Genomic DNA, 17,603 nt, shown 5'->3' with positions numbered 1-17,603 from the left:
CAGCCCAGGAATGTTTAAGGCATACGGTATGTCCCTCGCTTACAATGAAAACAGAGGTACATAGGAATGGGTCTGTTAAGAGATTAAACAAAAAGCCTGGGAAATGTCGAAACTGGTAGTATTTGGACTTACAATAAACGGACTCGCAGTCAAATGTGCTACCCGTTGACCCACTGACCCCCTTACCTTTTGTGTAATACTTTTGCTCTCAGTAGGGGTGTCCAAACTTCCCTTCTTAAAGCGGCTTTCTTATAAAAAATCCTAGAACTGCTTTTTGTGGCACACATGCCTCATATCCCGTTGCTCTTGATAAACTCACATCATCTCCCACCAGTACAAGCTGTAAAAGATTTCCAGGGCTTATCCAAGCAAACTAGATTTGGGTCGAAGGTTGACCAATCCTAAAATCAGCAGCAAAGTTAACATTGAAATCAGCCTCAGAATCTCTTAAAGGATGGTCCAACATTTGTTGCTTACAGGGATCAATTGGACAGCCTCTGGAACTGGCGCCATAAGCCACCTCCTGTTCTGCCTTGTCCTTGATACAGCCATGGGCCCACATACACTCAGAGGTACAGAGTTGTTCTCATGTCTATGGGTCTATTGTGATGTTCTCAGGCTTGCATCACCCAGCCATTGTGATGGGGAGGGGGTTGGTGTCATTTTGCAAGCACCCTGGAGCATGAATCTTTAAATATAATTGGCATTAAACCAACCCCTTTAGGACCAGATCAATACAGCAGCAAAGAATGCTTATTCACTGTTGTTTGCCTCTTCATTTCATACCACCCGATATCTAAATGGTGTTTTGACTTTCTGCCCTCTGACATAAGGACATTTGGTATGGCAAACCTTTGACTGGAGGTCCTAATCAATGGTTTGATTGACTCTCCCTTTGCGCTTGCTTCAGCAACACATGTACTAATATTGGAATGATAATGGGAAAATTAAATTGGCCCCTGCTCTAAAGGATGGCACGCACATTCGTAAAGCATTCACTATTTTTTGCACATGACAGGACAGAAACTTTCTTAATTTGCAAGGCTTTATTTTTTTAATACATCTTTTTTAATGAAGATTGAAATTGTATGTTCATACATATTACACGACAACACAATACATTTTGAGCCAAATTCAACACTAATGCCTCAGGAGCCTTTTACTTGTGAGTCCTATTGACTGAATGAACAGCCCCGTCGCCTTCAATTTCTTGGCTTGCACTTTTAGAAGTGGCACGCGTCTTTTGATTTTTTTTATCCCATTTTACCAAACTCGGTATTATCACTTTCACCCTTGTTGTGCACTCCAGCGTAAACTGCTTTAAGGTGCTATTTGCAAACATCGGTCTGAACTACAGCTTTACTTGCTTCTAGGCCTTAATCTTTAATTGGAGCGGAGCGTTGTACTCCGGATTTGGCTGCTTTTAGTTTGAAAGTTACAGAAATCAAAAAAGAAATCAACAAACAGTTTCATTGTGAAATACCATTGTCACAATGTGCTGCAGTGCATGAAAACTTAAAATGAATGGTAGGGAGAGAAAGAGGAAGAGTGAGAGGCTAAGGGAGGTTTGTGGGGGGGAGAAAGAGTGAGGGCGGGAAGGAGGGAGGGTAGGAGGGAGGGGGAGTGAGAGAGACTGAGAGAGAGAAAACAAAGAAAATATGATATTTGGGGGCTATGTGTTTGCATGGAAAAGATTTTAGGCTTTAAATCAAGTGGAAAGGGGCTCATTGGCTGGTATCTCAGCCTGTTGATGGATGCTTTGTTGAGTTGCTTGGAACATGCAAGGAAGAAGACCTGAAGCACTCCCGACCAGGTTGCATGTCTCTACGTTACTGAAATCCCACAGACCTCCTCCCTGTGCCACAACGTTCTGGGCACTGAGCTCTGCAGTTGTTCCCCACAAGTCGCCAAGCGCCCCAGATTTACTTTCTCAGATTGGCTAGTTACTGCTACCCTAACTCGACCACTATATTTCCCCCAGATACTTGCTATTGTGGAGTAAGCAGGGCTAAGACAGAGGGAGAGGGGGTGTGCCTATGCAAATCATCTGCCAGGATCATCCCTGGGACGTCATTCCATCTCACCAGCTGACACCTGGGCAGCAGCAGGTAATTTGGAGAACAGAAATATTCGGACAGGCCACAAAGCAAAGACTGGGCCGTTGATTGAGGATCCCTTTAGCCATGTCTCCCTAAGTTACCGAGGTCCAGAAAAACTCCACCCTCAGCTCTCATAGAGAGGTCCTTGGCTGATCGTGGCCGATCAGGGCAGTGAAGGGTCAGGGGTGACTGCACACTGCCTCACCTTTTCACTGCTTTCTACAGCGGTAATGCTTTTGCAGAAGCGGCCTGTACAAGTGATTTTGTTCTGCGCTGTGGGAAAGTGACATTTATCCACTGACATTAACCAAACTACTTGCGCTGTTCAACGCACATACATGCAGAGAAATAATGTTATGTTTTTTGGGGAAGGTCTAGAGTGTCCTGCTGATTATTTATTAAGCTGTACTCTACTCTTGCTTTTACATAGAGTCTTCCCTGCCAGGAATGTTTAAGGCATACTGTATGTCCCTCCCTTACAATGAAAACTCTGTTGAAAACACAGAGGTACATGGGAATGGATCTGTTAAGAAATGAAACAAAAAGCCTGGAAAAATGTCGAAACGGGTAGGATTTGGACGTACAATTAACGGACTCACAGTCAGATGTGCTATCCCTTGATCCACTGACTCCCTTTCCTTTGTGTAAACCTTTTGCTCTCACTAGGGTTTTCCAAAGTGGCTTTCATATAAAAGATCCTAGACCTGCATTTTGTGGCGCACATGCCTCATATCCCATTGCTCTTGATAAACTCACATCATCTCCCACCAATACAAGCTGTAAAAGATTTTCAGGGCTTAGCCAAGCAAACTAGACGTGGGTCGAAGGTTGAGCAATCCTTAAATCAGCAGCAAAGTTAACATTGAAATTAGCCTCAGAATCTCTTAAAGGATGGTCCAACATCTGATGCTTGCAGCGCGCGATGGGGCAGCCTGGGTGCTGACACCTTAAACCATCTCCTGTTGTTGCCTTGTCCTTGATCCAGCCATGGGTCCACATACACTCAGAGGTACAGAGTGTTTCTCATGTCTATGCGTCTGCTGTGATGCTCTCACGCGTGCCTCACCCAGCCATCGTGATGGGGAGGGGGTGTCAATTTGCAAGCACCCTGGAGCATGAATCTTTTTATCTTTAAATATAATTGGCATTAAACCAAACCATTTAGGACCAGATAAGTACAGCAGCAAAGAATGCTGGTGTATTGCTGTTTGCCTCTTAATTTCATACCATCCAACATCTAAATTGTGTTTGGTCAAACGTTTGCCATATCAAATGTCCTTATGTCAAAGGGCAGAAAGTCCAGAGGTCCTAATCAATGGTTTGGTTGGCTCTCCCTTTGCGCTTGCCTTAAGGCGTCAGCACCAGAGGCTGCCCGATTGCACCCTGCAAGCAATCAATGTTGGCCCATCCTTTAAGAGATTCTGAGGCTGATTTCAATGTTATTTTTGCTGCTGATTTAAGGATTGCTCAACCTTTGACCCACGTCTAGTTTCCTTGGCTATGCACTTGACATCTTTTACAGCTTGTATTGGTGGGAGATGATGTGAGTTTATCGGGAGCAACGGGATATGAGGCATGTGGGCCATAAAAAACAGGTCTAGGATTTTTTTTTTATATGAAAGCCTCTTTAAGTAAGGAACTTTGGAAAACCCTGCTGAGAGCAAAAGGATTACACAAAAGGTAAGGGGGTCAGTGGGTCAAGGGATGGCACATCTGACGGTGAGTCAGTTTATTGTAAGTCCAAATTCTACCTGTTTCAACATTTTTCCAGGTGTTTGTTTAATTTCTTAACAGATCCATTCCTATGTGCCTCAGCAACACATGTACTAATATTGGAATGATAATGGGAAAATGGAATTGGTTCCTGCTCTAAAGGATGACACGCACATTTTTAAAGCATTCACTATTGTTGGCACATGACAGGACAGAAACTTTCTTAATTTGCAAGTCTTTATTTTTCAATACATCTTTTTTAATGAAGATTGAAATTGTATGTTCAGGCATATTACACGACAACACAATACATTTTGCGCCAAATTCAACACTAATGCCTCTGAAGCCTTTTACTTGTGAGTCCTATTGACTGAATAAACAGCCCAGTCCCCTTCAATTTCTTGACTTGTACTTTTAGAAGTGGCACGCTTCTTTTGTTTTTCGATCCCATTCTACCAAACTCAGTATTATCTCTTTCCCCCTTGTTGTGCACTCCAGCGTAAACTGCTTCAAGGTGCTATTTGCAAACATCGCTCTGAACTACAGCTTTACTTGCTTCTAGGCCTTAATCTTTAATTGGAGCTGAGCATTGTACTCCGGATTTGGCTGCTTTTAGTTGGTTGATTTCTTTTTTGATTTCTGTAACTTTCAAACAGTTTCATTGTGAAATACCATTGTCACAATGTGCTGCAGTGCATGAAAACTTAAAATGAATGGAAGGGAGAAGAGGAAGAGTGAGAGGGAGAGTTAGCGGGGCGGGGGGAAAAGAGAGAGGACAGGAGGGAAGGCAGGAGGGAGGGAGGGAGGTAGAGAGAGATAAAGAGAGAGAAAACAAAGAAAATATGGTATTTGGGGACTATGTGTTTGCATGGAAAAGAGTTTAGGCTTTAAATCAAGTGGAAAGTGGCTCTGTGGCTGGTATCTCAGTCTGTTGATGCTTTGTTGAGTTGCTTGGAGCATGCAAGGAAGGAGACCTGAAGCACTCCCAACCAGGTTGCATGTCTCCAAGTTACTGATATCCCACAGACCTCCTCCCTGTGCCACAAAGTTCTGGGCACTGAGCTCTGCAGTTGTTCCCCACAAGTCGCGAAGCGCCCCAGATTTACTTTCTCAGAGTGGCTAGTTACTGATACCCCACCTCGACCACTGTATTTTCCCTAGATACTTGCTACTGTGGAGTAAGCAGGGCTAAGAGAGAGGGAGAGGGGATGTGCCTATGCAAATCACCTGCCAGGATCCTGCCTGGTACGTCATTCCATCTCACCAGCTGACATCTGGGCTGCGGCAGGTAATTTGGAGAACAGACATATACGGACAGGCCACAAAGCAAATGCTGGGCTGTTGATTGAGGATCCCTTTAGCCATGTCTCCCTAAGTTACCGAGCTCCAGAAAAATTCCACCCTTAGCTCTCATAGAGAGGTCCTTGGCCGATCGTGGCCGATCGGGGCAGTGAAGGGTCGGGGGTGACTGTACACTGCCTCACCTTTTCACTGCTTTCTACACTGGTAATGCTTTTGCAGAAGTGGCCTGTACAAGTGATTCTGTTCTGCGCTGTGTGAAAGTGACATTTATCCACTGACATTAACCAAACTACTTGCGCTGCTCAACTCACATACATGCAGAGAAATCATTTTATGTTTTTTGGGGAAGGTCTAGAGGGTCTTGCTGATGATTTATTAAGCTGTCTGCTACTCTTTCTTTTACATAGAGTCTTCGCAGCCAAGGAATGTTTAAGGCATACGGTATGTCCCTCGCTTACAATGAAAACAGAGGTACATAGGAATGGGTCTGTTAAGAGATTAAACAAAAAGCCTGGGAAATATCGAAACTGGTAGTATTTGGACTTACAATAAACGGACTCGCAGTCAAATGTGCTATCCGTTGACCCACTGACCCCCTTACCTTTTGTGTAATACTTTTGCTCTCAGTAGGGTTGTCCAAACTTCCCTTCTTAAAGCGGCTTTCTTATAAAAAATCCTAGAACTGCTTTTTGTGGCACACATGCCTCATATCCCGTTGCTCTTGATAAACTCACATCATCTCCCACCAGTACAAGCTGTAAAAGATTTCCAGGGCTTATCCAAGCAAACTAGATTTGGGTCGAAGGTTGACCAATCCTAAAATCAGCAGCAAAGTTAACATTGAAATCAGCCTCAGAATCTCTTAAAGGATGGTCCAACATTTGTTGCTTACAGGGATCAATTGGACAGCCTCTGGAACTGGCGCCATAAGCCACCTCCTGTTCTGCCTTGTCCTTGATACAGCCATGGGCCCACATACACTCAGAGGTACAGAGTTGTTCTCATGTCTATGGGTCTATTGTGATGTTCTCAGGCTTGCATCACCCAGCCATTGTGATGGGGAGGGGGTTGGTGTCATTTTGCAAGCACCCTGGAGCATGAATCTTTAAATATAATTGGCATTAAACCAGCCCCTTTAGGACCAGATCAATACAGCAGCAAAGAATGCTTATTCACTGTTGTTTGCCTCTTCATTTCATACCACCCGATATCTAAATGGTGTTTTGACTTTCTGCCCTCTGACATAAGGACATTTGGTATGGCAAACCTTTGACTGGAGGTCCTAATAAATGGTTTGATTGACTCTCCCTTTGCACTTGCTTCAGCAACACATGTACTAGTATTGGAATGATAATGGGAAAATTAAATTGGCCCCTGCTCTAAAGGTTGGCACGCACATTCGTAAAGCATTCACTATTTTTGGCGCATGACAGGACAGAAACTTTCTTAATTTGCAAGGCTTTATTTTTTTAATACATCTTTTTTAATGAAGATTGAAATTGTATGTTCATACATATTACACGACAACACAATACATTTTGAGCCAAATTCAACACTAATGCCTCAGGAGCCTTTTACTTGTGAGTCCTATTGACTGAATGAACAGCCCCGTCGCCTTCAATTTCTTGGCTTGCACTTTTAGAAGTGGCACGCGTCTTTTGATTTTTTTTATCCCATTTTACCAAACTCAGTATTATCACTTTCCCCCTTGTTGTGCACTCCAGCGTAAACTGCTTTAAGGTGATATTTGCAAACATCGCTCTGAACTACAGCTTTACTTGCTTCTAGGCCTTAATCTTTAATTGGAGCGGAGCGTTGTACTCCGGATTTGGCTGCTTTTAGTTTGAAAGTTACAGAAATCAAAAAAGAAATCAACAAACAGTTTCATTGTGAAATACCATTGTCACAATCTGCTGCAGTGCATGAAAACTTAAAATGAATGGTAGGGAGAGGAAGAGGGAGAGTAGAGGGAAAGGGAGGTTTGTGGGGGGGAGAAAGAGTGAGGGCGGGAAGGAGGGAGGGTAGGAGGGAGGGGGAGTGAGAGAGACTGAGAGAGAGAAAACAACGAAAATATGATATTTGGGGGCTATGTGTTTGCATGGAAAAGATTTTAGGCTTTAAATCAAGTGGAAAGGGGCTCATTGGCTGGTATCTCAGCCTGTTGATGCTTTGTTGAGTTGCTTGGAACATGCAAGGAAGAAGACCTGAAGCACTCCCGACCAGGTTGCATGTCTCTACGTTACTGAAATCCCACAGACCTCCTCCCTGTGCCACAACTTTCTGGGCACTGAGCTCTGCAGTTGTTCCCCACAAGTCGCCAAGCGCCCCAGATTTACTTTCTCAGATTGGCTAGTTACTGCTACCCTAACTCGACCACTATATTTTCCCCAGATACTTGCTATTGTGGAGTAAGCAGGGCTAAGACAGAGGGAGAGGGGGTGTGCCTATGCAAATCATCTGCCAGGATCATCCCTGGGACGTCATTCCATCTCACCAGCTGACACCTGGGCAGCAGCAGGTAATTTGGAGAACAGAAATATTCGGACAGGCCACAAAGCAAAGGCTGGGCCGTTGATTGAGGATCCCTTTAGCCATGTCTCCCTAAGTTACCGAGGTCCAGAAAAACTCCACACTCAGCTCTCATAGAGAGGTCCTTGGCCGATCGTGGCCGATCAGGGCAGTGAAGGGTCAGGGGTGACTGCACACTGCCTCACCTTTTCACTGCTTTCTACAGCGGTAATGCTTTTGCAGAAGCGGCCTGTACAAGTGATTTTGTTCTGCGCTGTGGGAAAGTGACATTTATCCACTGACATTAACCAAACTACTTGCGCTGTTCAACGCACATACATGCAGAGAAATAATGTTATGTTTTTTGGGGAAGGTCTAGAGTGTCCTGCTGATTATTTATTAAGCTGTACTCTGCTCTTGCTTTTACATAGAGTCTTCGCAGCCCAGGAATGTTTAAGGCATACTGTATGTCCCTCCCTTACAATGAAAACTCTGTTGAAAACACAGAGGTACATAGGAATGGATCTGTTAAGAAATGAAACAAAAAGCCTGGAAAAATGTCGAAACGGGTAGGATTTGGACTTACAATTAACGGACTCACAGTCAGATGTGCTATCCCTTGATCCACTGACTCCCTTTCCTTTGTGTAATCCTTTTGCTCTCACTAGGGTTTTCCAAAGTGGCTTTCATATAAAAGATCGTAGACCAGCATTTTGTGGCGCACATGCCTCATATCCCATTGCTCTTGATGAACTCACATCATCTCCCACCAATACAAGCTGTAAAAGATTTTCAGGGCTTAGCCAAGCAAACTAGACGTGGGTCGAAGGTTGAGCAATCTGTCAGCTTCCGATTCTACCACTGGTGTAATACCCCTCTTTCTCTCTTCAACCTCCTCACCTGTGGAGTCGAAATCCTCTTCAGCTGGACTGAGAGCTCGATGCGCCGTATAATCCTTTTCCTTTTTTCGAGATTGAGAGTGTCTCCCACAAGAGGAAGCCACAGTGAGAGCGTGTAAATGCGCCCTGACCGTGTCCCCCTCCCGGGAGAGACGGGAAGGGGGAAAAAAGCCAGAGTAGGCAAAAAACCCCTTGGACCGGTAAGTATCCTGATGGCCGCTGGACGTGTATGCAGATGAATGATGGGAGAAGGCAGCTACCGGAACCAGGTGGAATTATATTGCAGCGAAAAAACGCCAAAAGGTAAGAAAACAAAGTAAAGGCAAAGAGCTGGAACTAAGGAATGGAGGTAGAGAGGAAACGAAAGACTGGGACCGGAGTAGGACCGGTAATAAGGACGGAAAGAGTAAGAGTAAAAATGCTCGAGGAGCAAAAGGTAAACAGCGTGTAGCAAGACCGCGGCAGCGAGGAAAAGCAGCTGACCGTGGAAGGTTGCAACGCGCTGTGCTCAGGGAGAGGAGTGGTTAAATAGCGCTACGGCGGAGAAGACTAGACCGCATAGAGAGAACGTAGCGTCAGCGTGACGGGAATCAGGAAGTCCCTAAGCGGCAGCGGGGCCAAAGACGCCAGGTGCGGAGGCGGCGCATGACAGTATGCCCCCTGCCAAGGCCCAGGCCACCCGGTTTGCCGGGATGCAAACGGTGAAACTTCCGGAGAAGGATAGGAGCGTGGATGTGTGCAATTGGTTCCCAAGAGTCCTCAGTATGTGAAAAACCTTTCCAATGCACCAGGTATTCCAGGCGCCCTTTGCGGTATCTGGAGTCCAGCAACCCGGACACTTCATAATCAGGAGCATCAGGTGAGTGAGAAAGAGTGGGGAAAGGACGAGCCCTTAATGACTGTTCGGCACTCTTCAAAAGAGATGCGTGAAACACTGGGTGAATCCGCCTAAGAGAATGTGGCAGCTTAAGGCGGAAGGCCACTGGATTGATCTTGGCAGAAATGGGATAGGGACCGATAAACCTGGGGGACAGTTTAGATGGGCGAGACCATCTAGGAAGGTATTTAGTAGATAACCATACCTTGGAACCAACCTCCCAATCAGGTACAACCTGCCGGTGCCGGTCAGCTTGCCTTTTGTAAGCCTGGAGGCTATCTCTGAGATTCAACTTGGCTTTGTCTTGGATGTCCTTTATTCGGATAAGTGTCTCTTCTACCGCCGGAAGTGCAGGTTTGCAGAAAAAATGTGGAATGATGGCTCGGGGATGAAAGCCATATGAACAATAGAATGGAGACATTTTGCTTGCGGAATGACTGGCATTATTATATGCGAACTCCGCTGTCGGCAGCATATCCACCCAGTTGTCTTGTTCCATATTGGTATAGCTGCGCAAATACTGTTCCAAGGTGGCGTTTAACCGCTCTGTCTGCCCATTGGTATGGGGATGATATCCTGATGACAAAGCGCGCTGAATATTAAGAGCGGCGCATAAGGACTTCCAGAATCTGGAGACGAATTGGCTTCCTCGATCTGATACAATCTTGTCGGGGAGACCATGGAGTCGAAACACATCTTTAATGAACACTAATGCCATACCATCGGCAGTTGGTATACCAGGGAGTGGAGAAAAATGAGCCATCTTGGTGAGAGAGTCGATGGACACCATTATGCATGTACATCCGTGGGACAAAGGTAAGTCCACAATGAAATCTGTAGATATATGACTCCACGGACGTTCCGGGATGGCATCTTGTTGTAGCAGACCTATGGGTTTCTTTGTGTTGTTTTTACTCTGACAGCAGACTCTGCAGGACATGACATAATGTTTAACATCTTTAGACATATTAGGCCAATAAAAAGCTCTACTAATCAAGTCCAAGGTGCTGGTTTGTCCCCTATGGCCTGCTGTCTTGTGATCATGGCACCAGGACATTATGTCTTTTTGAAGAGGTTTGGATGGTATCCAGATCCTCTGTTTCTTCAGGAACAAACCATCCTTTTGGATCATGTCGCGAGGTTCTGGATGTAAGGAGACAGCTTCTTTTATCCGTTGAAACAGGGAAGAGATAGTGGCAACAATGCGGTTCCTGGGAAACAACTTTTCCGGGCAGGATGAGGCAACATGGGAGGAGAAAGCCTTTCTGGACAGAGCATCTGCCAAAGTGTTTTGGCTTCCAGGAATATATGTGATGGTAAAGTCATATTGTGAGAAAAAATGCGCCCACCGGGCTTGTCTGGAATTGATGCAATCCATTGACTGTAAAACTTGTAAATTCTTATGGTCTGTCCGGATTACAAAAGGGTGGTTGCACCCCTGTAAGAGGTGTCTCCAGACTTCACAGGCTTTTTTCATGGCTAGTAGTTCACGTTCTATTACTGAATAATTCCGTTGACTCGGAGTGAGAGTTTTTGATAGATATGCTATTGGGTGTTCCGCGTTGTCATGCTCTTGTAGTAGAACTGCTCCTATTGCTGCGGCAGAGGCATCTGTTTCAACAATAAAAGGTTTGCTTTGGTCTGGCTGGCATAGGATGGGAGCGCTGCAGAAGCTCTTCTTCAAGAGTTGAAAGCTTTCTTCAGCCTGTGGGCTCCAAATGAAAGGCACAGATGTCTTCTTTAACAAATTGGTAATTGGTAGGACAGTGTTGGAAAAACCTGGCACGAAACGCCTATAAAAATTAGCCAGGCCCAGGAATCTCTGAACTTCTTTGACTGAGGAAGGAGCCTGCCAATGGAGAATGGCCTCAACCTTCTTTTGATCCATTTGTACTCCTTGTGGTGAGAGGATAAACCCTAAGTAAGGGATCGAGGATACCCCAAAAACACACTTTTCACGTTTGGCCAATAAATGATGTTTTTTAAGGCGCTCCAGGACCTCAGTGAGATGTAGTAGATGTTCTGACATAGACTGTGAAAAAATAAGTATGTCGTCAAGGTAAACCACAACTGAAATAAACAATAAATCAGAGAATATTCGGTCTATGAACCTTTGGAATATAGCGGGAGCATTGACCAGTCCGAAAGGCATAACGTAGTATTCGTATAGGCCGAATGGTGTCCTGAAAGCCGTCTTCCATTCATCTCCTGGACTCACTCTGAGTAAATGATATGCATTGCGCAGATCCAATTTAGAGAAGACTGTTGCTCCCTGTACAGATTCCAAAATGTCAGGAATGAGGGGCATGGGATATCTGTCCTTACAAGTGACTTTATTGAGTCCCCTGTAATCGATGCATGGTCTGAGGTCCTTAGAATCCCTCTTTGGAATAAAGAACAAGGGAGCACCCGCCGGGGATTTAGAGGGTCTGATGAGACCGTTGCACAAGTTGTCATCCAGATATTTTCGTAAAGCGTCCTTTTCAGTCTTGGATAAAGCAAACATTCGTCCAAATGGGACCAGGGCATTAGGTATTAGCTCGATAGAGCAGTCCTCCGGTCTGTGAGGTGGTAATGCCATTGGAGCGGATTCAGCAAACACCATAGGGTATTCTTCCAATACCGAGTCAATGGAAAGCACCCCTATACTCGTGGGGAGAACAGTGGGAGATATCTTTACCTCCTGGTAATGTGCTTCTTTAAAGCAGTGTGTCTGGCAATAGCTGGAATTAAACTGCAAAGTGTTAGACTTCCAGTCGACATGGGGATTATGTTGTCGCAACCAGGTAATCCCCAAGATAAGAGGAAAATGGGCTGCTCGAATGATGTCAAAAGTAATGACTTCTGAATGTTGAAATATAGTCAGAGGAAGGGGTTCGGTTGTCTGAACAATGAGTCCTGAACTCAAAGGTGTGCCGTCTACTCCTTCTACTTTCTGACCGTGGCTGCGGTCTATCCGTGAAGCACCCACTTTGTCTACCCAAAGGGTGTCAGCGAAGTTTCCTGCGGCACCGCAATCCAAGAGAGCTAGCGTCTCTACGGGGCTGCCATTGATAGTAACCTGGACCGTTATAACCATCAGGCGGGAATCTTCAGAAGGGTTCGAGGAATCAATAGACATAGTAACGTAGGGACTGGAAGATTGCCCTCGATAACCCGTCCCCACTAGGTTCGAGGGTTTGCGTTTTCCGCCGGTTTCTTGGTTAGTTCAGAACAATTATGCACCGTGTGGCGATCAGAGGCACAGTAGGCACATAGGCCCTGTTCCCTTCTCCTCCTTCTTTCTTCAGGTGTTAAAGAACGGCGAGTAGTGCCGATTTGCATGGGCTCATCGTGAGGTTTGGGCGCTGCCGAAGGAGGTGAGGAGGTCCTTGAAAAGGAGGTACGTGCTTTTCTTCTTTCTTGACGCCTTTCTTGCATCCTGAACTCCATCTGAAGGGCGGCCGTCATAAGATCCTGCAGGGAAGTAGGCCGAGGAAAGTGAGCCATTTCATCTTTTAACTCTTCTCGAAGTCCTCTGCGGAACAAAATAAATTGAGACTGTTCAGACCAACCCGTCTCCATGGCCAATCTCTTAAATGAGGAGATATAAGACAGCACATCAAACTGTCCTTGACGAATGTCCATCAAGTCTTCACCAGCTGCCATCGAGACTTCGGGTCTCTCAAAGGTTTGTTTAACAAAAGCAATGAATGCATCGAAATTCTGAAGGACAGGGTCATTTCCGGTGACTAGAGGGGTGGCCCAAGCTAGAGCGTTCCCTGTCATATTAGACACCAGGAATCCAACCTTGGCATGATCTGAGGCGTAGGTGCGGGTTCTGAAGGAAAAATACACCCTGCAAGCGTCAAGAAATTCTTTTAGGGTCTTGGGGGAACCATCATACTTCCCTGAAGACAAAGGCATAGGGGGCAGGTCTGTGTTGGGGGGCTCCCTTACTGCCACCATTTGTTTTAACAGATTGTTTTCAGTTTTCATATTCTGCATTTCTAGAGAAAGGCTTTGTACCGCAGCGATTAGTTCCTGCACTTGCTCAGGAGTAGCCATGATTGGTGTTTGTGGGCGTTGCAAACTGTCAGCTTCCGATTCTACCACTGGTGTAATACCCCTCTTTCTCTCTTCAACCTCCTCACCTGTGGAGTCGAAATCCTCTTCAGCTGGACTGAGAGCTCGATGCGCCGTATAATCCTTTTCCTTTTTTCGAGATTGAGAGTGTCTCCCACAAGAGGAAGCCACAGTGAGAGCGTGTAAATGCGCCCTGACCGTGTCCCCCTCCCGGGAGAGACGGGAAGGGGGAAAAAAGCCAGAGTAGGCAAAAAACCCCTTGGACCGGTAAGTATCCTGATGGCCGCTGGACGTGTATGCAGATGAATGATGGGAGAAGGCAGCTACCGGAACCAGGTGGAATTATATTGCAGCGAAAAAACGCCAAAAGGTAAGAAAACAAAGTAAAGGCAAAGAGCTGGAACTAAGGAATGGAGGTAGAGAGGAAACGAAAGACTGGGACCGGAGTAGGACCGGTAATAAGGACGGAAAGAGTAAGAGTAAAAATGCTCGAGGAGCAAAAGGTAAACAGCGTGTAGCAAGACCGCGGCAGCGAGGAAAAGCAGCTGACCGTGGAAGGTTGCAACGCGCTGTGCTCAGGGAGAGGAGTGGTTAAATAGCGCTACGGCGGAGAAGACTAGACCGCATAGAGAGAACGTAGCGTCAGCGTGACGGGAATCAGGAAGTCCCTAAGCGGCAGCGGGGCCAAAGACGCCAGGTGCGGAGGCGGCGCATGACACAATCCTTAAATCAGCAGCAAAGTTAACATTGAAATTAGCCTCAGAATCTCTTAAAGGATGGTCCAACATCTGATGCTTGCAGCGCGCGATGGGGCAGCCTGGGTGCTGACACCTTAAACCATCTCCTGTTGTTGCCTTGTCCTTGATCCAGCCATGGGCCCACATACACTCAGAGGTACAGAGTGTTTCTCATGTCTATGCGTCTGCTGTGATGCTCTCACGCGTGCCTCACCCAGCCATCGTGATGGGGAGGGGGTGTCAATTTGCAAGCATCCTGGAGCATGAATCTTTTTATCTTTAAATATAATTGGCATTAAACCAAACCATTTAGGACCAGATCAGTACAGCAGCAAAGAATGCTGGTGTATTGCTGTTTGCCTCTTAATTTCATACCATCCAACATCTAAGTTGTGTTTGGTCAAACGTTTGCCATATCAAATGTCCTTATGTCAAAGGGCAGAAAGTCCAGAGGTCCTAATCAATGGTTTGGTTGGCTCTCCCTTTGCGCTTGCCTTAAGGCGTCAGCACCAGAGGCTGCCCGATTGCGCCCTGCAAGCAATCAATGTTGGCCCATCCTTTAAGAGATTCTGAGGCTGATTTCAATGTTATTTTTGCTGCTGATTTAAGGATTGCTCAACCTTTGACCCACGTCTAGTTTTCTTGGCTATGCACTTGACATCTTTTACAGCTTGTATTGGTGGGAGATGATGTGAGTTTATCGGGAGCAACGGGATATGAGGCATGTGGGCCATAAAAAACAGGTCTTGGATTTTTTTTTTATAAGAAAGCCTCTTTAAGTAAGGAACTTTGGAAAACCCTGCTGAGAGCAAAAGGATTACACAAAAGGTAAGGGGGTCAGTGGGTCAAGGGATGGCACATCTGACGGTGAGTCAGTTTATTGTAAGTCCAAATTCTACCTGTTTCAACATTTTTCCAGGTGTTTGTTTAATTTCTTAACAGGTCCATTCCTATGTGCCTCAGCAACACATGTACTAATATTGGAATGATAATGGGAAAATGGAATTGGTTCCTGCTCTAAAGGATGACACGCACATTTTTAAAGCATTCACTATTGTTGGCACATGACAGGACAGAAACTTTCTTAATTTGCAAGTCTTTATTTTTTAATACATCTTTTTTACTGAAGATTGAAATTGTATGTTCATGCATATTACACAACACAATACATTTTGCGCCAAATTCAACACTAATGCCTCTGAAGCCTTTTACTTGTGAGTCCTATTCACTGAATAAACAGCCCAGTCCCCTTCAATTTCTTTACTTGTACTTTTAGAAGTGGCGCGCTTCTTTTGTTTTTCGATCCCATTCTACCAAACTCAGTATTATCTCTTTCCCCCTTGTTGTGCACTCCAGCGTAAACTGCTTCAAGCTGCTATTTGCAAACATCGCTCTGAACTACAGCTTTACTTGCTTCTAGGCCTTAATCTTTAATTGGAGCTGAGCATTGTACTCCGGATTTGGCTGCTTTTAGTTGGTTGATTTCTTTTTTGATTTCTGTAACTTTCCAACAGTTTCATTGTGAAATACCATTGTCACAATGTGCTGCAGTGCATGAAAACTTAAAATGAATGGAAGGGAGAAGAGGAAGAGTGAGAGGGAGAGGGAGCGGGGCGGGGGAAAAAGAGAGAGGGCAGGAGGGAGGGAGGGAGGTAGAGAGAGATAAAGAGAGAGAAAACAAAGAAAATATGGTATTTGGGGACTATGTGTTTGCATGGAAAAGAGTTTAGGCTTTAAATCAAGTGGAAAGTGGCTCTGTGGCTGGTATCTCAGTCTGTTGATGCTTTGTTGAGTTGCTTGGAGCATGCAAGGAAGGAGACCTGAAGAACTCCCAACCAGGTTGCATGTCTCCAAGTTACTGATATCCCACAGACCTCCTCCCTGTGCCACAAAGTTCTGGGCACTGAGCTCTGCAGTTGTTCCCCACAAGTCGCGAAGCGCCCCAGATTTACTTTCTCAGAGTGGCTAGTTACTGATACCCCACCTCGACCACTGTATTTTCCCTAGATACTTGCTACTGTGGAGTAAGCAGGGCTAAGAGAGAGGGAGAGGGGATGTGCCTATGCAAATCACCTGCCAGGATCCTGCCTGGTACGTCATTCCATCTCACCAGCTGACATCTGGGCTGCGGCAGGTAATTTGGAGAACAGACATATACGGACAGGCCACAAAGCAAATGCTGGGCTGTTGATTGAGGATCCCTTTAGCCATGTCTCCCTAAGTTACCGAGCTCCAGAAAAATTCCACCCTTAGCTCTCATAGAGAGGTCCTTGGCCGATCGTGGCCGATCGGGGCAGTGAAGGGTCGGGGGTGACTGTACACTGCCTCACCTTTTCACTGCTTTCTACACTGGTAATGCTTTTGCAGAAGTGGCCTGTACAAGTGATTCTGTTCTGCGCTGTGTGAAAGTGACATTTATCCACTGACATTAACCAAACTACTTGCGCTGCTCAACTCACATACATGCAGAGAAATCATTTTATATTTTTTGGGGAAGGTCTAGAGGGTCCTGCGGATGATTTATTGAGCTGTCTGCTACTCTTTCTTTTACATAGAGTCTTCGCAGCCAAGGAATGTTTAAGGCATATGGTATGTCCCTCGCTTACAATGAAAACAGAGGTACATAGGAATGGGTCTGTTAAGAGATTAAACAAAAAGCCTGGGAAATGTCGAAACTGGTAGTATTTGGACTTACAATAAACGGACTCGCAGTCAAATGTGCTATCCGTTGACCCACTGACCCCCTTACCTTTTGTGTAATACTTTTGCTCTCAGTAGGGTTGTCCAAACTTCCCTTCTTAAAGCGGCTTTCTTATAAAAAATCCTAGAACTGCTTTTTGTGGCACACATGCCTCATATCCCGTTGCTCTTGATAAACTCACATCATCTCCCACCAGTACAAGCTGTAAAAGATTTCCAGGGCTTATCCAAGCAAACTAGATTTGGGTCGAAGGTTGACCAATCCTAAAATCAGCAGCAAAGTTAACATTGAAATCAGCCTCAGAATCTCTTAAAGGATGGTCCAACATTTGTTGCTTACAGGGATCAATTGGACAGCCTCTGGAACTGGCGCCATAAGCCACCTCCTGTTCTGCCTTGTCCTTGATACAGCCATGGGCCCACATACACTCAGAGGTACAGAGTTGTTCTCATGTCTATGGGTCTATTGTGATGTTCTCAGGCTTGCATCACCCAGCCATTGTGATGGGGAGGGGGTTGGTGTCATTTTGCAAGCACCCTGGAGCATGAATCTTTAAATATAATTGGCATTAAACCAGCCCCTTTAGGACCAGATCAATACAGCAGCAAAGAATGCTTATTCACTGTTGTTTGCCTCTTCATTTCATACCACCCGATATCTAAATGGTGTTTTGACTTTCTGCCCTCTGACATAAGGACATTT

The 17,603-nt window shown here is 45.5% G+C and overlaps 1 non-coding gene across 1 annotated transcript; it reads left to right on the top strand.

Moving 5' to 3' along the window:
• Positions 1 to 899: 899 nt before the first annotated feature.
• LOC138570557 (U6 spliceosomal RNA) lies at positions 900 to 1,006 on the top strand. The gene has a single exon (XR_011303597.1). It is a non-coding gene; the product is annotated as a U6 spliceosomal RNA (small nuclear RNA).
• Positions 1,007 to 17,603: the final 16,597 nt, after the last annotated feature.

Source organism: Ambystoma mexicanum, chromosome 2q (assembly GCF_040938575.1).
Source record: "Ambystoma mexicanum isolate Mex_15411 chromosome 2q, UKY_AmexF1_1, whole genome shotgun sequence".
NCBI lineage: Eukaryota > Metazoa > Chordata > Amphibia > Caudata > Ambystomatidae > Ambystoma > Ambystoma mexicanum.
The sequence above is the reverse complement of the archived record's forward strand: the minus strand, read 5'-3'. Positions and strand labels throughout refer to the sequence as shown.